At 37.6% G+C, this 22,501-nt stretch overlaps 1 long non-coding RNA gene across 2 annotated transcripts in view; it reads right to left on the bottom strand.

Annotated features, from left to right (window-relative positions):
• LOC146767398 (uncharacterized) overlaps positions 1-9,092 on the bottom strand; it is a 33,096-nt gene extending 24,004 nt beyond the window's left edge. For both annotated transcript variants that reach the window (XR_014955750.1, XR_014955749.1), the window contains exons 1-3: positions 5,748-9,092; positions 1,021-5,442; positions 426-539 (exon numbers count right to left, since the gene is read on the bottom strand). This is a non-coding gene — a long non-coding RNA (uncharacterized LOC146767398). The remainder of the gene's footprint in view (positions 1-425; positions 540-1,020; positions 5,443-5,747) is intronic.
• Positions 9,093-22,501: the final 13,409 nt, after the last annotated feature.

Genomic DNA, 22,501 nt, shown 5'->3' on the forward strand with positions numbered 1-22,501 from the left:
GCCCTTCAGACAAGTGGTGCTGTGAACAATCTCTTCACCAATAGTTCTCATTTGGTAGGCAACTGACTTGTAAGTCTGGGGGCTTTTACTTTGTGTCCTTTAGCAGAATTTAGTAGTTAGAAAAGTGAGAAGGGTGGGGTTTTGAGTAGTCTTTAATGGCCTTGGTGAGTTAAAATCAACACGAAGTCACACCCAAAATGAGCATGGCATCCCACTTATCCTGGTAAGCATATTTATTACATATTTTTTGGACCAGAAGAGCTTATGTGTGGTGGCATCCTGCACCAAATGCTATACCTTTCAAAATTCTTCTCTGTTTTCCTGATGCTTTATCCCCTTCCTGTTATTAATGGACAACAAAGGTATTGACAACTAAGCAATGTGCCAGTGTCCAGGGCCTGATTTTGTTTTCAAACTTGCCTTACCTGTCTTAATCAGCACCTTAGATTTTAAATAGCTGACTTTCTGAGTCTCTTCTGGTTGTGTACACATGGCATTTTCTTTTAGTTGAGGCTTATTGTCAAGTGGCTTTTTCTTTCCTGCAAAAAACATCAATACAATTTGAATTTTTCTACCCAGACTGAATCCTTGGTAAATTGTTGTGGATGGTTATTGATTTCTTATATCTATGAGATTTTTTTTTTAACTAGCATTAAGGTAAACAGAAGTCTTACTGTGTTCATTTTACAGGATAACACTTATCTAGACAAAAGAACACATAAGCACAGGGCTTACCAATAGGTAAGATGCAGCAAGTCACTTCCAATAACACAAAATAAGAAGAACAAAACTTTTCTGTTGCTGAGCAGAATGGGAAGATTGCTTTCTTGTCACAAATTTTGATTGAATTGAATCTGTGCTTTTGGAGCAGGTTTACTGATAGAACAAGCAACATCATTTAACTATTTATTACACTTTTATGCCCACAGGAAACAGTAATAGCAGAAAAGGACTTAAATGAGGATTATGACTCTTTCCTTACCCCATTGAATCTAGTGATGGAAAGGGCAAGAAATATACCTGTCTTAAAATACATCAGGTTGATTCTTCCTCTTTAGTTCTAAACTATCTCCAAAATACAAAGGAGACTCCTATTTCACTCTGAAGGCAAGTGGAGAAGCCATTTCTAGAAGCACAAGAAAACTGCTGTGTTTATGAAGTCTCCACCTATAGAAAAACACATAAATATTTCCAGTGATCCCGGAGGCTTCCAACCTTTGGGATCAAAATCTTTCAAGCAGGCATTAAAATTCCATATTGAAGCACATAATAATAATAATAACAAAAATAACTTTGATAAAGTAGAATTAAGGGAAAAATAATGAATTCCATCAGAAAAATGAATGGATAATGTGGACTTTCTGGGACAAAGAACAGTTCTAGGGAACATGTGACCCCAGAAGTGACTTGTGACTTGAACATTGTGTACACTGATGGTCAGTGACAAACATTCTAAACTCAAATATTTCTCTTTCAAAAATGTTGATATTTAGCTTTTATAAGGTATGACAGTTTTAGGGTCATGTCATATACCAGAACTACTGCAGGGACAATTGGAGTTAATTATTGCTGAATGAGATCTCAAATAATAGTAGGAATTCAAAGGACAATGCATCAAAATGTTTATTGTTTCTTTTTTCCTTTTTTTTTTTTTTTTTTTTTAGCATTCATTCTTTTCTGCTTCCCTGTGGAGTGTTCAGTTCCTAGGGTGGCCTGAGGAGAGATCAGTGATGCTGTGCTTTGTAGTCTATTACAGCACAGCTGTTCATCAATTAGAATGGAGAAAATAATCCTGCTGTTTTAGAATAGCATGATGTGCCTTCTATGTTATCAGGCAAAATGCAAACTGGATGCATGAAACCCATGCAATGAGGCTACCAGTGTGAGGGGGAACCTCTGACTCAAAAAAGTTCTCCTTTATTATTCTCATTTTCTCTGCTAGTTTAAAACTATAATTACAAACTTGAGCACCCACTCTACCTTATGAAATGAAGGAGCATCCACAGATGCCCTGCAGGAGCCAGTAGAGCAATTAGTGAATCAGAGGTCAAGAATAAAGTTAAGAAATGTGACTCAATGCTATGCTTATACAGTGTCTGTTTGTACACTGCTTTCTTTCTTTCTTTTTTTTTTCCTTCCTTTTCCATCAGGCCTTCTTTTCTTGTAATAGCAGAGGAATGTGTGCTGAAAAGCAGATAGTGCCACTTTGCCACCATATGCCTTTATATTTGAAATTTGCATAAACAGCAAAACATTAAAACAGGATTTATAACCCCCCCTCAAAAATAGAAAATATATGCAGAAGTTTCAAAAGGAAACCATGGAAGTTAAAAAACCCCAGCCCTAAATCCCATTAATTGGAAACAGTGTATTTTATTTGTATTCATAACATGTATCTATTATGCAGACTGTCTAGTGTACAGCATACAGTTTTTATGGGGGCTAATGGCCCTGCTCCTGGGCAATGTTCTGGATTTCTATTGTAATTCTTAATGTGTGAAGTGGACACCCAGAACAGCAACTGCATTAAAAACCTGAGAGCTGGAGAGAGAGATGGACCATGGTTCAAGCAGGATCAATCCTCTCTGCTCTACCACAAACATGCTGACACAGGCCAGTCCCAGTTACATTCACACAGTCCTTCGTGGAAGCAAAAAAATATACTCTGAGATCCACTAAATCAATCCTCAAGGACTAAAAGAAGTTAAAATTTTCAGGTTAAAATTTTCTTCTAAATTTGTGGTTTTCCACTCTGATCACTGCTTCTGCAGAGGCGACACGACCCAAGGTACTACAGAGGCTGCTTCACACCTGCTTGTGGGCTGGTGCAGCAGGTCTGGCTGAGGTGTGGGTGAGCAGCTTTGGAAACCCACTGAGACCAGCAGCTCCTGGCAAGCTCCTGCTCTGGGGTGCTGAGTGGCAGCAGAGGTTGAGGCTCTCCTGTGATTGCTGCTGCCTTTTTCATTGCCTCTTTCCCCTCTGTACTGCAGTAGGTATCACCAGGCCAGGCTCTCCTCTCTAGCCTGCACCCTTGCCTTCCTGTCTACATACTGACAGAAATTGAAAAGGACAATCTGGACAAAATAATTAGGGAGAGGACCACCTCTGCTTGTTGCAAGTAACAAACAGCTGAGGATATGCTCTGTTCATTGCATTTTAACATGAATTTAAGACACCTTTGTCCAGCTCCTGTTTTCAAATGTGGTAGGTAGAGGTGGCCTTCTGCTTCTGAAGAGCGCAAACAGAGAGGTGACCTCAGCCAAGGAAATGTCTCATTCTATCAAAATTTTACCTAGAAATAAAGTGGAAGATTTTGCTGCTCATACTTAAACCCATTTTATTAAATGCTCTGAACTATTCTGCCTTAACAATAAACTAAGGAGTACTTGGATATAGGCTTGGAGTGGTCTCTTTTTTAATGGGAAGGTCTCAGAAGAACACCAATGTCAGAGAATGTTCACTTGCCCAAATATAGAAGGAGGGATGTCTTTCTGGTCATAGTGTCCCCTCTCTTGGTGCTGTAAATTGGCTTGCAAACCTTTATCATCTTGCACTATTTAGCCTGTGTCAAAATATCTGATTTTATCCTCTTCTTTCCCATCAGATCCAAATTTGAACTTACCATCTTGTTGCTCCTCTCACCTGTGTGATTAGAGCTGGGGATACATTTATGGTTTTTCTCATTTATTTCTTCCCAGTATTCCTGCTGTTGCATCTTTCACAAACATTTGTTTTCATTTCTCCCTTTAGTAAGAGAACACACTCTTTAAAAGCAAGGGTACTGGAACAGACACTGTGCTTCATTCATTTACTTTGGCAATTAAAACATAGTAAGCTATTTATTATTCATAATGTCTCATGTACTACTGACTATTGCTGTATAGAAGCTAAATGTAAGAAAATTGTAATATGAGACATTAAGTGATACAAGATCTTACTACAGCATTGCTTCTGCTCAGTCTTGGACCAGAAGTGGCTGAAAGGCAGCCATTTTGGGTGCAAATTAGACAGCATATAGAATAATAATGATCATTGGTATTAATAATAATTTTGAATGGCTAATACATGCAATGTAGTTGCACTACTTTTTCTCTTTTTAAAAATAATGTTTTATTTGCCCTTTGGTGTTGGGACCTCTGAACAGAATCCCAGATTTTCAGATGCAGCTGATATCTGGACATGTCTACAAATTTTTTTTAGGGGTAATAGTTGGCTTGTAAACTGTAAACAGCTACTTGAAAACATGCATTTCATATAAACCAAGTTTTGTGTAATCTATAAAAATTCTCCATACTGCAGCTATAGCTTTGGTTTCAGCCATCCAAATCCCTTGTGTACTCACACAGGACAAATGGTGCTCAGCTGGGTACCATATGCAGATGCAGCTCTTCATTTCCAGCCCATGCTTGATATCGAGACAATAAAAAGTCAGTGAAGGATTTTTTAACTGCCTCTCAGTGTAGCTGGAGCCTCAGCTGTCTATGTGGCAATTTTACTTATCTTCCCTTTCTGGGATAGCTCTTGTACCACCAGTAGTAATGAGTAAACATGGGAATGATGAAAAGGGCTAGAAATTATTGCAAATGTGGAAACTGTTCTTCTAGGTGATTAACTGTGAAACTGTCCTGTGGTGTCTGTTCATGCTGATGAAAACACAATTTATTCCTGGTGAAGTTTTTCCAGGATGCTTTTCAAAATATTTCCACTTATTTTCTTTTTGTTCTCAAGTTCTGACTGTTCTCTTTTCAGAATTCTGATGTGGAGAAAGAAGTAGTTCAGGAAGCCTCTGCTCTTTTGGTGAAATGTTGAGGCTGGTTTTATATGCAAGAAATCTGTATAAATTCAAACCTCTGCCTCAAAAAACAAAAGAAATTAATGTGTTACCTTAAAATCTCATTCTATTTCTTATAATAAAGTTTATGTAGAAAGGAGAAGCTTAATTCAAAAATGAAAATGAAATTAATTTGACAGTTCTTCACTAATTCCAACTCAATCTCTGTCAAAGCTGCAGTATAGCAACAGTTCGGCATGACTGGCATTATCTGCTCTGAAAAAACCCTGCATTTGAATAGCACATCAATTGAACTTTGACATTAACACACATAACTGAGAAGGATCTCAGAAGAGGGACAACACTGGTCCCTACACATGGTACTGGTCCAGCTCTTCTCAGCAAAAAAAAATTCCTAGTTAAAATTTCCTAAAGTTTTGTAAAAATAAAAAATAAAAAGGTCCCTAGGATTTGAGACACAATTGAATTTAATGTAAGCTATTTATGAAATATGGAAAGATATACTAGATAAATTGAACAAACAGAAGACACTGAAATCTTACTAACCAGCTTAAGCTTACCAAAAGATCCAGAATTCCTCAGTTTAAAGACAGGTTTTGAAGAACACTGCAGACCTGAGAGATCTGTGGACTTCCGAAAACCAAGGATGCCTTTTCATAAGTATTTAATAATCAGAGATCAGCATTTGGAAGTGAAAAATACAATTTTATTGCTAGAGAGAATGAATGTTTACAACACCATTATTAAATGAGCTGTTAAAATCCCTTTATTTGCAGGTAAGACACTTGAAGTACTCAAATTTCATTGTTCTTATGTTTAAAATTGAGCTTATGCTTAAGCACTTTCTGCAATCAAGGTGAAGAGCCTGACCACAAGCTTTTTAAATTCAAGGAAAATTTAACCACTCACAGAAAACCAGAAAAGTGGCTACCATATTCATGAATGTGACACTTACCTCAGGCAATTTGCATCCTCTTAAATGTTGTGCGGCTTGAAAATACATTTTCAGATAACCTACACATACTTGGCTGCTTCTGAGTCTGGGACCTGGAGGTCTGTGGATCTGTGGTAAACCTACCCCTTGCAACATCCTTGTACTTCTGCTGTGGCAGAATCTGTTTTCTTAACAGATAACCTGTGGTTGAGATGTGGTACATTAATTAAAGTTTTTGGGAGAAAATAAAGAAGGTAGAATGTGTGGGTAGATTTGGAGAAAATTGTTATTTATTTGTGACTGTAGGAGACCTCAGCTGTGTTTTTCACCTCAGCGTGGAAGCATTTTGATCAAAAGCCCAGTGCAACAGAGATAAAGAACTTGCATGACAGATACTTTTTGAAATGGGAGCAAAACATGTGGTATTTGTAGCCTGGCAGTGTTGAAAAGAAATATGTAAGATTAAAACAAGCAAGTTCAAGTGTGTTTTTTCAGTACATAGATATATACATATATACTTAATTTAATGCAGCAGCTTTGGTTGGTCTGTTTCTCATTCCCCCCCCCTCCCCCCTTTTTTTAAAGCATATAAATTCCAACCATGTTTTGTGTGAAGGGTCTCAGTGCATACTGACATTGTGAGTGTCAGCTCCAGATCACTTTAATCAGAGAGTGGATATGCATGATAAAACGGATAAGGGACTTTAATCAAAAAATCCGCTGGTCTGGAAACGTGACGCACTCCGCCAAACACACTTCATCCCACTTTTCTTGTGCCACTGCCAAGATTTTTATTTCATGAATATGCATTGGACATGATATTACATTAAAATGTGACATTGTTGTGTAGTGGTAGGGATTTAGAATTAGAATAAATAAATAAATAAATAGACTTCTGTAAAGTTTTTGTAATTGAACATTAGTATCATGTTGTGATTTTACATATATTTATTCACCTACCCCCACCATTTTCCTTCTATCCAAATTTATTTTTGAATTGCATATTGCATTCATTCCTTTCTGCTTAATAAGAAAAACAACAGTAGCAGACGGATGCTTTATTTAACTTTTACCTATAAGCATAATGTATAGAGTTCTCACCAAGGAATTCTATTTTTGCATACAAAATACATGTCTGTGGCTCTGTGGCTGCCGGCATTTTTGCTTCTACAGCCAGAAATGACTCCTTTGCACAGAGTCTACTCCAAAGTCTATTATTCTCTATGCAAAGGCTCCCTCCGAATTTCACAGGATTTGGATTGTGTACCTAATAAACTGAGAAATCCTTTGTTTCCCTCTAATTTTCCTATGTTATTTTGTTTCCTGGAAATTGGTGAGGATTATAAAACTGATGTATGGAAATTTGCATCATTAAGTCTGTGCTAGTCTCAATTTTAGATTTGTACAGTTTCATGTACTTGGGCCAATCAGCTTTGAGTCAGAACATGTAAGCATTTCTGCATCTGTCTCTTTGAAAACCCCCACACCATGATTTCTGAGAACAGATCTCTCAGACAATATACTTTGAAACACACACCCTAGCATGTGGTGAAGCATTCATCAGATGAATGTGTTTGCTGCTGTACAGTTTCTCTATCACAAATACATACAGGATGGCTCTTGAGAAAAGCAAACTTGTCTAAATGCAATGGTTTGCATCTGGAAATAAGCAAGAACCTGGCCCAAGTCTATACAAAACTGTTAAATTCAGTGAGACTGTGCAAAATAGCACAAAGCATTTGCCCTTAAGTAGGCAAATACATGTTACTACTACAATACTGTTGAGTATCTTTGTGGGATATCTAGGGTGGATAATGGCTAGGTATGAGTCACAGAATAGAGATTCTTTTCCTTCTTATCCCCTGACCTAGATGTTTGTGGTTAAAGGAGAGTGTGACACTGCCCTCCTTTCACTAGTGACTTGAAATCTCTAAGTTCAAAAGGGCTGAGCAGTTAGGGAGTTGTTTTTTTCTTAAGCTGGGGATAAGAATGAATGTTCTTTATTAGCTAATCGAGAATTGTTGTGTATCAGTTGTTCAGTGAGGACCTCTTCTTGTAATGGATGCATTCTGAGACTAATTTTAATTAAAGCCAGACAAACAAAAATTGTAATTACCTGACTAATGATCTGGAGCACCAATATTTCATAACCTGTGTTATTCAAATGTACAATGTGTAGAATGTTTCTAAGTGATAACCACACTGAGAATGTGGTCTCACCTAGCCATTAGCTGTGCTTCAAACTTTTGAAAGAGAGAATAGTGATTGTTGGCTGAGCTGTTGCTGACAAGAGCAAAAAATATTGAAGACAAAATTCAGAGCTCTGTAAACTACTTCTGCACTAAAGTTATCATCATTTCAAATAGAATTTCCTTTATGAGACTTAATTTCATCAGAATTTATACCTGCTATATATATAAGTCTTCCACTGGTGTGAGCAGAGAAAGCTTGACATTCAGTCCCTGATCCTAATCAGAAAAGGAAATCTGAAACTTCAGAAGTTTTCAAAAACTTCATAGGCATTAAGGCTTAGATTTTAGTTGCACCATAGAACTCTCTGAGCTGTCTGGTGGGTACCAGGGAGTTCAACATTGCCACTTTCTGCAGAGTTCATTCAATAGTGCTGTGAGGACCAAGAAGGAGAGCAGTAGGGGGATCTGTTTGTCCACATATTATCAGTTTGGGGTGTTTTGTGGAACCAGTTGGCCTCAAACCTCATCCTGATGCTTTCACTATGTTGACCTTGCAAAATTGCCATGGGCAGTAGAGTACAAATTTTCCCCCAAGGATGTAACTGTTCTTGTGTTGTTCCCTGCCACTGGCAAAAGAATTCTTATGCATCAGCAGGAGTTAGTGTCCTTCATACCTTCTTTAGAGCTGGACAGCCACAATCTTTCTTAAGCCTTATGTCTTCATGCTCTGATTCTTGAGTGCAGGAGAATTTATGTAAATTAAAGGATTTCCATAGTTTCCTTAAAGCCTCTGAGAGCACACTGAGGCCTTACTGACCATACTTTCCCACTCATAGTCAATCCTGTAGTTTTTAGTGTCTGTCCTTTTCTTTTTTAAATGTTATTTTTCTGAAAATAACTTTTCATTCAATGCACAGCTTTGTATGGTTGTAACCATTGACAGACAAACTGCTCATGGGGCAGGCACAAAATAGGTTTACTACTTACAATAATAGCTCCTGTGATTTCTGAGCACACACAATACTGTTCTTCATTAAAAGCCTAATTCAACTCTTCTCACTACTTTTGTCCAGCTTCTAGAATCCACTACACTCTCAGATAGCTCATACACCATGGTTATAGCAAGTCAAACCCTATGCATTCTTTATACCACAAACCTCATGCATAGACCATGCAACAAGGCAGCTGGAGTTGTGGATGAAGTCCTATCCCAGCGGAGCAAGAGGAGTGCACTTCTGTGTAGATTTCAAAAGGAAAACCACAGTTATAGCACAATCAAATAGTCAAAGAGTTAATAGATTAAAAACATCTAGTATAAAGGACAATGACTTCAATGGAGCAATATTCATGGTCTCGAATTCCTGTAGATTATGGATATGTACTCATAGAAGAGCTTTTAGTGGCTGATAGAGATATCTGCAAAGACAGACATCAGTCAGAACTGCCTAATGTAGAATGAAACATTCCCAAAGGAAATTACCATTACAAAAACTATTATTTAATATTAAAGGTAATTGTAACACAAGGGCATGACTCATATCTTTGTGTTACAATTAACTTAATATTAAATGATAGTTTTCTGAATGGTAATGAGGGGAAGTTAAACCTGACATTCTGTCCTTAACCCTTGCTACTGTGCCTGACTATTAATATGACTAAAAGGTATCTGTACAGGCTGTCATTTACTCATGTCACCTGTTAGTCATGATGAAGTGTGGAAGGCAGAATTATAATACCAGCTTTTACAATTAATTGGAGAATGCTCATTTTGTGGACTGTTATACAGGATAACTGACCTTTACAACCATCAGACTGGAGAGTTGATGCATTATATTGATAATGAGCACTTTAGTATGTTAGACCATGACATACTTATAAAGATTCACAGCCTCAACTTTCTGTACTTCATGCCATCTTCCTGATTTTTTTCCTCCAGAGCTTTTTCTGGTTGCTGCACAGTTCCAGCTGGAATCAAAGATATCTACATAGAAAAGTGAAAGCATGTTTCATGACATGATCATGTGTAAAATCTTTGAACACCAGCTTTTCTGTTCTGTAGAGAATGTCTTTAGAGCTCCCAACACAGAATTTAGGTGTTTGTTTAGAGGCAGCCTTAGCATCACTTCAGCATATTATTTATATTTCTGCATATCTGTGTATTGTATTGCTACTGATAGTGCATGGACAGCTCTGCTTCCTGCACTCCTGCATCTCATTCCTGAATAAAATTAAAAAGTTAAGGGCAAGGTAGAATGTATGACTTAAGAAAAATAATAAGAAAGTCATTATATGCTTAGTCAGAATGAATCATTTTGCTTTTGGTTATGACATTTGGTTAATAGCTACATCATGTCATCTTTTATCATGTCACAACACATGACATAGCAGAACAACTGCATGCACTTTATAAAAAAAATAAAGTTTAATATTAAAGATATAGATGCTCTTTGCTTATCTACTTGTAGCTCTTATTTCAGCCAGAGAACTTTTGTTATGAATTCATGTTATTAATTAGCAGGTTAGGGTGTCTGCAAAAAGCAGATAATTCTGAGATACCAGCACACAGTCCATGGAAATAGATATCTCAGGATGAACTCAGCTCCAATAGCTGGGTCTATGTTTGAAAACAAGTTTAAATCAGGAAATAGACCTGAATGTATATAATTCTGCTCTGTGATGGACCCTGTTTCTAGGGTATAGTACTACCCCTCTAATCTTTCCCTTGGGAAAAAGCACTTAGTTTTACCTATAATCATGTTTTAAGCTCTCTAGCACAATGCAAAGAGGATTCCACAGGATAGGAGAAAATCTCACCAAGAAGTTCAAATTCCACTTAATATGTAGAGGTGAGAAAATCCATATGACTCCATTGCCTTTTACAATGAAAAAGGTGGAAGGAAAGCTGCGAAACAATAAGATATCTTTCCCTTTTGCTGTTAATACTAGCAGATGTATGTGAAACTCCACAAGCCTCTGTTGGGCTGTGAGCAAGATAATTTTAACCTGAAGCTGTGCAGTGCAATCGACCCAGGAGACAAATACTGGTGTGTCAAGCCATGATGTTGTGCCAAGTCCCCTGGTCCCCCTGAAGTGCAATGGTACCAGAAAAGGGCTTCTTTTCTCTGGCAGGAAAACTCTGCCAGTCCAAAGCTGGCATTTTCTAGCAGATGCTGGAGCCCTTTCTCCTGAGAAAATACTGCTGTTCCCTTTCAAGAAGTAGCCTTGTCCTGTTTACAATCCTGCATTGTTTGTAAGGACTGCATTGGCTATGCATGGGAACATGGAACAGAAAAATGCAGGAATGCCATCCTCTACCTGCACAGCCAGTGGAGGAGTGATGAGATATATGGCAACAGATCAGGCCAAAACTTCATATTTTTTTCTCTTAAGAGATAGGCAGCTGTCTGTGTGGCAGTTATCCAAACTCTGAAACCCCCATAAATACATATTTACATGACAGATTTACATGAGTCACTCTGGAGTTCTTGCAAAATTTTCAGGTAGGCTTTCTCATAACCTGCAATGTATCACAGAGAAAGGATATTTCCACCTCAAACTGGGTTCATCCTTCAAGAAACTCTGCCTGTTCAAGGTCAAGACAGACTCAAGCCTTTCTAGGATCTCTGGTAATTTAGTAGCAGCTGCAGAGACAAAGAAACTAATAGAAAAATTTTGAGAGCCTGCTTTTAGGAGGCCATAATCTGCCCACCTAAATGTTCCTGAAGATTTTGAAACTGATTGGTTGTGGCATTCATGACTTATTTTACTATCTCTAGGCATGCCAACACTTTCAAACTGGATGTAAGGAACTCACCAGATTCACCAGTAATGCACCTAGATTGAGCTTCTTTTGAGTTAAATCTTAATATGCTTGTATTATGTACAGGAACTGTGTTAATCTAACATGGGTGACCCAACAGTAGCTCTGCACAGAAATGAATTAACAATCACAACTGAAAATTTGTTTTGTTTTGCTATTTAAAGACAGACACTGAAGGAGAATATTAGTCACCTGCTCTACAGTCGAGCTGTACAACTTACATCTCTATGATATGTTGTACAGAATGAGAGAGGAACATCACTTATTTATTCCTTTTTCATCTTTCCTCAAGACTTCAGTGGTTTAGAGTAGAATTGATGGTATATGCAGTAGACACCATGGAAAGATGTGTTTCTGAGCAGAGGCAGAAGCCAGGTTTCCTCAATGAACAGGTTAGCAGTTACGGTGTCTGCACATCACTAGGGATAATCATACCAGACCAGCAAAGTACTTCAGGATCTGCTTACCTTTGAGCATGCAGGCAGACTAATTGACTTAACTGAGATTACATACAGGCTTAAAGTTAGTCAAATGCTTTGCTGGATTTGTCATTAATCCCATGGTCTGAAAAATACAGAAGCTTTATAGTGAACTTGAAGGCCAATGAACCAAGCTTTCTTGAAGGGCCTCCTTTGCAAATAGGAAACAGATTTTTGAGGGTTTGTTGGTTTGTTTGTTTATTTGTTTTAAATAAATGTTCCTGAGGGGGTGGAAAGCTTGGCAGGGGAATGACTGACCTGTGCTTTTAACTGGCATTGACTAACTGCATCCTGAGTCTTTCCCATCTTGTTCAGAGTATCCACCAGCTAGTCCCAGGTTGCTTCTTGAATTTTACTTGGTATCTAATTTAAGCCACATCTTAGTCAGTGAAATTATTGGGAGTGGTTTACTGTGAATGCTATTGTTTCAGAAGCTGAAATGTGCAATATTGCATTTTGATACCCGTTAACATCATAAAAAGAGGTATAACTTGCTGTCAGTATACAATTTGCACTTTTATTGCTGAAGCATTATTTTTATATCTGGCAAAAAATAGAATAGAGAAAAACTTAAAAAATAAATATTTTCCTTCTTAGACACAATTGTGGAACTAAAAATTATTATTATTATTATTTAAGATTAAAAGCAGCTTCAGGGATTCCACATGCTCAAATATAATGCCAATTTTTGTGGCATAATCATCATATCTTGTTTATAGGGAAGAAACAAACAACAAAATTTTTCCTCCCATGTTACATATTTCCAAGGATTTTTTACATAGAGTTATTTCTTAATTCTTTACACTGCCATCTCATGTTACATTCATGACCCAGAAAATGTCTTGCACTTCACTTTAAAAATAGGAAAGAAAAATGAATGAAGCAATATCATAAATTTGTTTTTGTAGTTGTGGAAGTCATGATGGCACTTCTCCAAGAGGAAATATAAGTTTGGTTTTAACTCAACATTACTCCTACATCCCTTCACATAGTAGCATTATTCTGATCATATTATTTTATAGTAATATTCTGAGTTTTTCCTGACATGCCAATGGTTCACAAGCATTGTATGAAACAATGCAATTTGTAGGATCTACACAAATATAAGAGAACTGGGCATGAGATACCCAAAGCTTTGGTCATCCAAGGGACCAAAGGACCTCATATGTGATGGAGATCATAGCTGACTAATGGTTTTTTTTTTTTTTTTTTTTGCTTTGGCAATATGAAGTGCATTGCTCCTACCTATGAATGCCATATTTTGTTGAATGCCAAAAAATAAGCCTAAAATGTTGGGTTCCTTATCCTTTACCAGGATACGCAGTTGGCTCCAACACTCCGCCTTATCTCAGTTTGCTGATTCAGCTGTTACAACTTACAGGGTCTCTTCTCCTTCTTTAGAATGAAAAAACTCAAGAAGTGAAAAAAAATTCTCAAGAAATGTACCATGGCTTGAAAATCTAACAAACCTTGATGAACCTCTGCTCTTTGCTTAGTGGCAATATAAATAGAATAATGAACATACCTCCTGTCCTATAGAAATTGTGCTGTTTCTTAGGTCCAGAGCATGAAAGAAATTACAAACTATCATTTGTTATCTTAGAGTAGTGAAAATCTACCTGGAAGGTACTAATTTTGGAGATTTTTAAAAAAACAAAGCATGTTCCTTCCTTTTCCTTTTCTTTATTTTCCCATTTTCCCTTTCTTTCTTTTCATGCTAATAAAACTTACTGGTTCATCCAGCTCTGGAGAGCCCTGCAGATAATTTACTCTTAATTGTGAAGGTGTATTCAGACCTATTGATTAAAGGATGCTTCAAGTGCTAGATGTACTTAGCTACTTTTTTTATGTTTCAACAGTAGAAAGAAGAGGCCTCTGTATTTTCTGTTTGTTTGGTAGATGTGATAGAAAACCCAGAGTGCAAAAGAATGGGGAGCTTCTTAATAGATACTACATTGAAAATTATACTGAACAAACTCCATCTTTTGAGTTTTATATTACTGTATTGCAATATTATGTAGACGACTAAAAAATATAGCCCAGCATGTTAAAAAGTTATAGTACTTAGGGGTCTTGTTTTAATTTCTAGTAATCTGACACACAGAGAATATCTCAGTAATGGTATTCTGATTTATCTGCAATCTATTAATATTCTTCTTTCTGGTATTCCCATTTATTCAAGTTGGGGTTTTTTTGCATTCCACCTGTTGATGTCCAAGCAATTGGGGCATTGCCAAAGCAAGTCCTGGTATGTGTGCAGTCTGCTACTTCTTTTGTATTATTCACTGAGCTTTACTAAAAAGAAAATTAGAATACCATCTAACTGCAAACTATGAGTTTATTTTAGAACAATGTTTACAATAACAATCTGAGAAACCATCAAATAAATTCAAGCCAGTAAGTGTGTGATACGGATTCTGTATATCTCTAGGTTTAACTCAATGAATCAGAGATTTCCCTTAAAAGTAATAACCCACCACCTCTTCCCCATGTCATCTGCACATCTTGTCAATGAGACAGAGTTCCTGATGGTGCTCTTCTGGCCATCTCTTCTGTATGTCTCATGGCAGGTTCTCTGGGCATTGGTCAGTGAGCAGGTTCAGAGGGTTACATTTTCACCTCCCCGAAAGTTTCACACTGTAAATGCTGATGTAATTATAAAACAACTGTGGGTGGCCTTTCTGACCTCCAGGAAATTTTGTTTGCATTTTTTAGTAATTTGTAACCTCACCGGTACAAACTCAGCATGGAGGTGGGGAAAAATATATGTCAGTAGACCTTGCCTCTTTGAAGAAAATAGCATCTGCTTGGTTTTGCTTTTTCACTCCTTGTAATTCATAGGAGTGCAACTATCTCACAGAGGAGAGATAGTGATTTTTTCCATCACTGATGGAAAGTCAAGAACATTTCATCAATACAGAGAAGGTCTGATTGAATGAATATTTAAGGATGGATTTTTATCAGGTTTTATTTGAAAGGAGATAAGGAGAGCTATAAATGGTAACCCTAGTGCTACTCTGCTACGTTGTGACATGCTCCTGAGTGTAATTTCATTAAGGCATATAGACATGCTGGAGCACAACCCTTAGCACGATGCCATCCGGTGCGTTTCTAACCCTGAACCTGACCCTAACACCAGCACATGAAGCAGGACTCCAGGCTAATCCAGGGCTCCAACAAGGGCAGCCACATCAAGGGTGAAGCCATGGGAGCCTCAGGGGTGTGTGCTGAGGGTCTTGATCTGCTCATTGTCTTTGTCTGCTCATTCTTCCTACCCGTGTGACAAGGAGAGGGGTTGCATAAACTCCTGCAGTGCTGGCAGGTAGAGCAGTACGTATCTGTCAGGCTTGAGTGAGCAGAAAGATTCCCCGTGAAGCCAAATGAGCTTGTGTGATCTTTGATGCCCGCTGGTGTGAACATTTCAAAGACCTTGAAGTTATAGCACCCCCCAGGCAGCAGACAATATGGAAGTGTAGTGACCATCACTCTCACAAGGGGCAGGTGGAAGGAGTGGTTTGTCCTCCTGTGTTACCACAGGAGGCTTCTCCTCTTAGATAACTTGCTCATTTGTAACTGGGGTGGGAAAGTGCAAGCCAAAATGGAATCTGCATTAAAAGAATTTTGTGAGCTGTACAAATCATAAGGGTAACTACTTCAGAAAATACTGTCCACTGAGGCATATATTTAAAAGGTTAGATAAAATATCTCCTAGCCATTTTTTCCAGTTCTTTTCTTTTTATAGTCCACTGCAAAACAACAATAGATAAAAAGACTGTATATAATGCATGTATATTTTGTTGGGTTTTTTTACCTTTCCCAAAGGAGTCTCTGTGCTTCCCACACTAATTGTAGGTTTTTCTGAAAATGCAGCATGAATCATTTATAAATAAAGAGACTTTAAAATCCCTAAAAGACTCCCTGAGGTATTCAGTATTTCAGCATAAAATAACTGTTAAATGGAGTTACTCTGAATTAGCTTTTACTGGAAAGTGGTGAAAATAAAGTTTTCTTTTCACTGTGAATGTGCAATAATTCTTTTACACAGCTACCCAGGGTAATTGACAAGTGATTTTCATAATTCAGGTTTTAGCAAAGAAATCATCTGAAGTGGCTAACATTAAATGAACGGAGCTGCTATTAAAATATAGCTTTCAAGAGAAACTGCATGAGATGTCGGAACCAGGGGCTCTGTGTTGAGACCTTAAAATATAATTCAGACTATAAAGTAAAAACACATACATTCAAGCTCCACAATAAATTCATACACCCTCCTCACACATGCATACACACACTGGAAATAATAAAGAAATAGTTTTCATCTTTATCTTAAAATCCTGTGATTATTTTAGTGCACAGATAACCCTAGAAAGTCCAGGCACTCAAGAAAGGTAACTGATTTGCATGACTCCTTTGGACTTCGTAACCTTGACTGTCCATACCCACTGTACAATCAGAGGTCACATTTGATCTCTGCGTGTAAAATTATGCAGAGGAAGCTTCCTCAACACTTTGTAGTTGATTGACAAATTGGTCTGTCACTCAAATGCTCCTTCAACTTATCGTGAACAGTAAAGAAAATTATCTGTTCTGTGCATATGTGAGAAAAAGCCTGTTCATTAACCTCTAGTCTGCTGAAGCTGTGGAACATATAATGCTTACAGAAATATGTACTATATAAGAAAACTATGCAAAAATATACAGGTGTATATATATATATATGTGTATATAACATATAAAAATGTCTCTATAATGGAGCAGTCTGTATGATATATACATGTTTCATAAGTATATGTACATATTACACCAGTTTCCACAGAGAATTTTAGGAATGCTTTTTCATGAATTTTGTACATTTTGTGTGGTAGTTACAAACAGGCAGACACCTCTGAGATGATTCCTACAAATATTTGTTAGAGCAGTCTTCATAATCTAAGATGCCTGTGACTATTATCCCTCAGATATTCTGCCTACACCATTGCTCTCAGATGCTGGGCTATTTACAAACCTTGCTGTATCACAGTGCAAGGATTTAAAAGCAGCTGACAGTAAAGGTAGGGCCTAATTCACTTCAAGTGTTAAGCAGAGGCAACTCAGACAGATTTAGTGGAGTTATACCTGTTTATCTCAGCAGCAAATTTAGTTTTACATGCCATGTAATACTCATCTGGCATCCAGTTGCTTCAGCTTAGGGAAATATTTGCAAGTCATATATATGTATGTGTCTTCTTTGCTAACTACTAGTCAGTGTACTTTTACTTGTCTGTCTGATCTAGGTGAGAAAAATTAATTTCTCTAGGAATTTGTCTCTAAATTCTCTGTGTGTAGTTGAACCTCAACTAATGATATCCAGATAAAAATCTGAAGCTACAAGATGATGACACTCCTGTGCCTTGCTGGACAGGCTTTTTCCCACCATAAACCCTGTGTACAGGTACCAGAGAGCAGTCCTGATGCAAACTCTCCTAGTTCAAACTTTATGAAAGTCCTGATCACAGCAGAGCTGTGACTTGCCAGCTTTTGACTCACCCCTGGCAGTGAGGAAACATGCAAGGTCAATTCTGAAGAGAGTGTCTCTTCCCTCTTGTCAAGATCAGAGAGGTTTTGAGTAAGGTATTTGCTTCAAATATAGGTCATTAAGTGGCACGAACTTAAAAAAATCCTACAAACATAAATCTCCACAATTGTTGTTAGCATAATTTTTTTTTCTAATAAAAAGTTTTCTTTGTACTATTTAGTAATTTTTCTTTGCCAGTGGCTGACTAGCTTGAAGTCTTTGAAACACTGAGCTTTCTATAAAATCCAAATAATTCTCTGTAAATCAAAGTACTTGGCATGCTTGCTGCAAAGCCTGAAGCTTTTTTTTTTTTTTTAAGGTAATCTCTAGAAAGTAGTTTGTACTCATGTTTTCACAGTGATTAAATATGCAAAGTAATTTTCATGATTATCACCCCGTTCTGAACCAAATCAGATGCGGCTATGCTTCTCTTTGTACAAAGCCAGTTATTGGATCAGATTCCAAAACAAATCCCCTGAATTTGGCGGATCATCATTTTAAAAGGGGGCTTGTTAAGGTAATGATTAAATTAAACCACCCCTTTAAGAATATTTAGATCTGGTCCGCCAAGCGGAACGGTCTAATGGTTTTTAAATTAGAATCTGCGAATGCTAGTGAATTTCTTTTGTGGGTCAAGTGGGTATTAACAAATGCTAAGACTGTTCTCTCTTTTGTCATCACCTTGAAATCTGCAAAGAAAAGTGAGGAGTGGGAAAGACACAAGGAGAGAAGCACTGTTGGTATTTTAACATCAGTGCTTTTAAACCAAGGGCAGCCTCAGATTTACAAGGTTGGATAGGAGAAAGTATAAGATGATGTTGCTAGTAATCTCTTTATACCTTGCTCTTGAGAAAGAGACTGGAGCTTGTATCTTCCAGGAAGTGGAGAACCCAAGCACATTCAATTCTGGCAGTGTTAAGCTATTGCAGAGGTGTAATAGCCTGCTAACCACAGAAACATGGATAAGAACCCCTACCTGTGGCTTCCAGATTTCTTTACCCTGTCAATTTTAAATGTGCTTTTTAGCCTCAGATGCTGCTGGGAATTTGTGGCTGGGAGAGAGAGTTGCTTCCTTGTGTGGAGAGGATGGCTGGATCTTTTCCAAAGCCAGAGACTTCAGTTTCTCTTTTTGATACCCTAGACAAACTGTTTGTCACTAGTATTTTACATCCCTCAGTACTACCTAATACTGGAGTTCTGTGAATATTGGATTTATGGGGCATAACAATCTCCCTGGTGGGAGGAAATCCACATTAAAATATAAATCTGTCAAGTCAGGTCAAGTCACAGCTAACAAAATACCAATGCTGATATTGTCTGCTTAGTCCCTGCTTCTTTTCAGTCATACCTAGGTTTCTGAAAATGGCACCTCTTGGGCCAAATCTTTCCTATACTGAAATGGCTTAAAAGAAAAATGTTGATTAGGGGCAGAGGTGAAATTTCAGTTTCTTTGAGAAAAGTGGGGAGAGAAATAACTTTCTGTGTATTCACTCAAAGTCTTTGTGACTCCTTTCATTATGAATAGTCTTCTAAGTAAGGGTAGTGGTGGAAAGCTGCAGAAAAAATGCTATAATGGGTGAGGTGCACTTCTGCAGGTGAAAAAGTCAGTTTTCAGTTGACTGAATTATGAACCTTTAGAAATTGCATACTTTGGACAGTTTGTGCACGGCTTTTTGCTAAGCTTGTAAAACATGCACTCAAGGAGAGACATGCCTTGTGCTTGTGTATGAGTTGAGGGAGGGAGAGAGGGCTGTTTTCTGTGAAATGAATGGTTTTTCTGACCTGACGAAGTAGTTATGGAAAGTGGCTTACTGAGCTGGACTTATTCTCTGCAGAGCAGGTAGGCAAAGTGATCAGACCTAGACTGACTGGTATGAAGTAAGATTTACAGAGAGCAACACCACTCCAATGAATCCAACACACTGTCTTCATTTTGTTATTTGAATTCATCTTACCCCACCTGAAATACTGCATCCAGATCTGGGGCTCTCCACACGAGGAAACCCTGGACCTGTTGGAATGAATCCCAAGGAAGGTCACTGAGTTGATCAGAGGGTTGGAGCACTTCTGCTGTGAAAATGGTCTGGGAGAGTTGTGGCTGTTCAGCCTGGAGAGGAGAAGGCTCTGATGAGACCTTTCAGCACCTTCCAGTAACTAAAGGGGGCTTCAAGAGGTCTGGAGAGACAATTTTTACAAGGGAATGTAGTGAAAACAGGACAGGAGGAATGACCTTAATGTAAAGGAGGCTAGGTTTAGATTCAATATTAGGAAGAAATTCTTTACAGCGAGGGTGGCAAGGCAGCTGGAACAGGTTGTGAACTCCTCATCCCTGGAAATGTTCAAGGCCAGGCTGGATGGGGCTCTGAGTAACCTGATCTAGGAAGGTTTCCTGGCCAGAGCAGTGGGATTGGAACTAGATGATCTTTCAGATCCCTTCCAAATCATTCTATGGTTCTATTCTGTACGAATTTATCTGTCAATGGGAGACCATCATCCTGTGACAACATTTTAATACACTGAAATTTTCTATTCTAAAAATTCCAGTAAAATGATGATTAAAAGTGTAAATATGACAAAAATAATTAGGGGACTATTACTGCTTAACAGCTGAGAATACAAAAAAAACCCCACCCCAAAACCTTACCCATCCACCTATTCCTCCAACCAAAAAATCCAACAAACATTATTCAGCATTGTTAAACAACTTTAAGTCTGCTCCTTGCATGTAGACATGGAAGTACATGTGGTCAGTTATAAGTAACCTTCCATATCCTATGCCATCATTTGTATTAAAACAAATGAAATATTTTAATGCATATCACACTCAAGATCCTAGTAAGGCTGATCAGATTCTAATTTACATGTAATTTTGTATAATAGATATTAAATCTTTGGTTCAAATTACCACATGTAATTATTTTGGTCAAGAAAACATTGCAATACAAAATATTAAATGGAAAAGTTATTAAATGGAAAAATTATTAAATTTAATAATATTAAATTTTATATGCTTCTTTTCTTTTTTGAAGCAGAGAACTTATTTCTCTCTCACTAAAAAGCCTTTTGACTTTTCATGAATGTCATTTGGACTCAGGAAGAATAATTCTAACAACAATAGAGAGGTTGCATCATGCTGTATAAACTAATGTGACACCACAGTGACCAGGTTGTAATGAACTTCTTTCACAAGAAGGTCTAATACATATTTAATGTAAATTCACCACAGGATTTTTGTTCTTTCTTTAAAAGCACAGGGCACTGATTATTTTAATATCTGTTTGGACTGTTGCCATATTCCAAACTATATTTTCCCTAAAATAAATGTGTTAACAAAGTTATCTCACAAAGTGTTTGGTGAATAAAACCCTGAAGCAGTTCTGTGTACATCATCGGGGCCCAGTTAGTTTCAGAGAGAACCTGAAGTTCATTTTCAGATAACAGTTTTTCCCAGTCCATGCCCACCTTGATGCCCTCCTCTTTGTAACTTCCAGTTTATTGTTGAGACTATCTGTGAGCAATCACTAAGCCTGGACCCTCATTCCTGCCTTCACCAAAGGAAAGGTGCGATTGCATCTTGGATTTTGGCTGGGGCTGACAGTTTAAAATTAACTCATCAGTTGGTCCCTATTTTCTAAGGGCAGAGAAGACACTGCATTTCTGGGAAATGGGCTGCATGTTCTGTCAGGCAGAACACAGTATTTCAACAGCACATCTTTAGAAGTGCATACGAGTATTATCTCTGTTTCCAGCTAAAGAAAATGAGACTGAACAAAACATATTAGTCTAAAATAACTTCATCATTTCTCCAGTGTTCAGGCCTAAAACCGAGAATCACTCTTTCTTGAAGAGGACACTAAAAAGTGAAGTTATGCTTCAGAATGTCTTTCGAAGCCTGTGGTTTTGGATATGCTGCTGTTGCTTCTGGGCAGTCATGGACAAAGGTATCCCACTTGTTCCTAAAACTACAGACATGGAATGTGCAGCCACAATCATTTGCAGGCTAAAATTACTAGAGTAAAGATGGAAAAGAGGTTGAGAATCTGTTTTAAATTCCCAAATGTTGTCTCTTAAACATGTTTCCATAATAAAATATAAAATTACATGATAGCACAAAGAAGTAAAATGGATATAAACTCCAAGCAAGAATTTTTGGTTTATTCTGTGTTTCAAACATTTCTTTGAGGTTTGAATGTGAATATTTTTAGACCACCAGTATCTCAACTGGCATCTAGCTTTCTCTGCTGAGCTATAAGGTCAAAGCTCTGCTTTTGGGTTATCTGCAGAGGGGATCTTGACTGCATATTGTGCCCTTGATCCCTGCATAAATCAGCCATTGACGTCAGTCTGAGTTTCATGTGCAGACTAGAGCTGTGTAAGCTCTTCACAAAAAAGTCTGAAGCTATGCAAAAGCCTCTAGTAGTTTGCAATTTGAATGTGGAAATAAATTTAGAAGAGGTTTATGTAGAATTTGACTCAGTAGCAAAATTTTGAAGGAAAATACAAAACTTTTTTTCTCTAGACTAAAAGAATTATTATTATTTTTTAATGCTTAATGCCATGGTTATGGTCCCTGGTTTCATATGCTCTCATGAAGGCACATGGATTAAACAAAACAATCAGTGAGAAGCAATGCCTATACCTTTGAATGCATGTTTTGAATGTAAAGCTTGAGCCCTAGATAACTGGAAGATGAGAAGATGGAGGAATGACATGAACCAAATGATTGAGTC

Source organism: Lonchura striata, chromosome 5, assembly GCF_050655825.1.
Source record: "Lonchura striata isolate lonStrDom1 chromosome 5, ASM5065582v1, whole genome shotgun sequence".
NCBI classification, from domain to species: domain Eukaryota; kingdom Metazoa; phylum Chordata; class Aves; order Passeriformes; family Estrildidae; genus Lonchura; species Lonchura striata.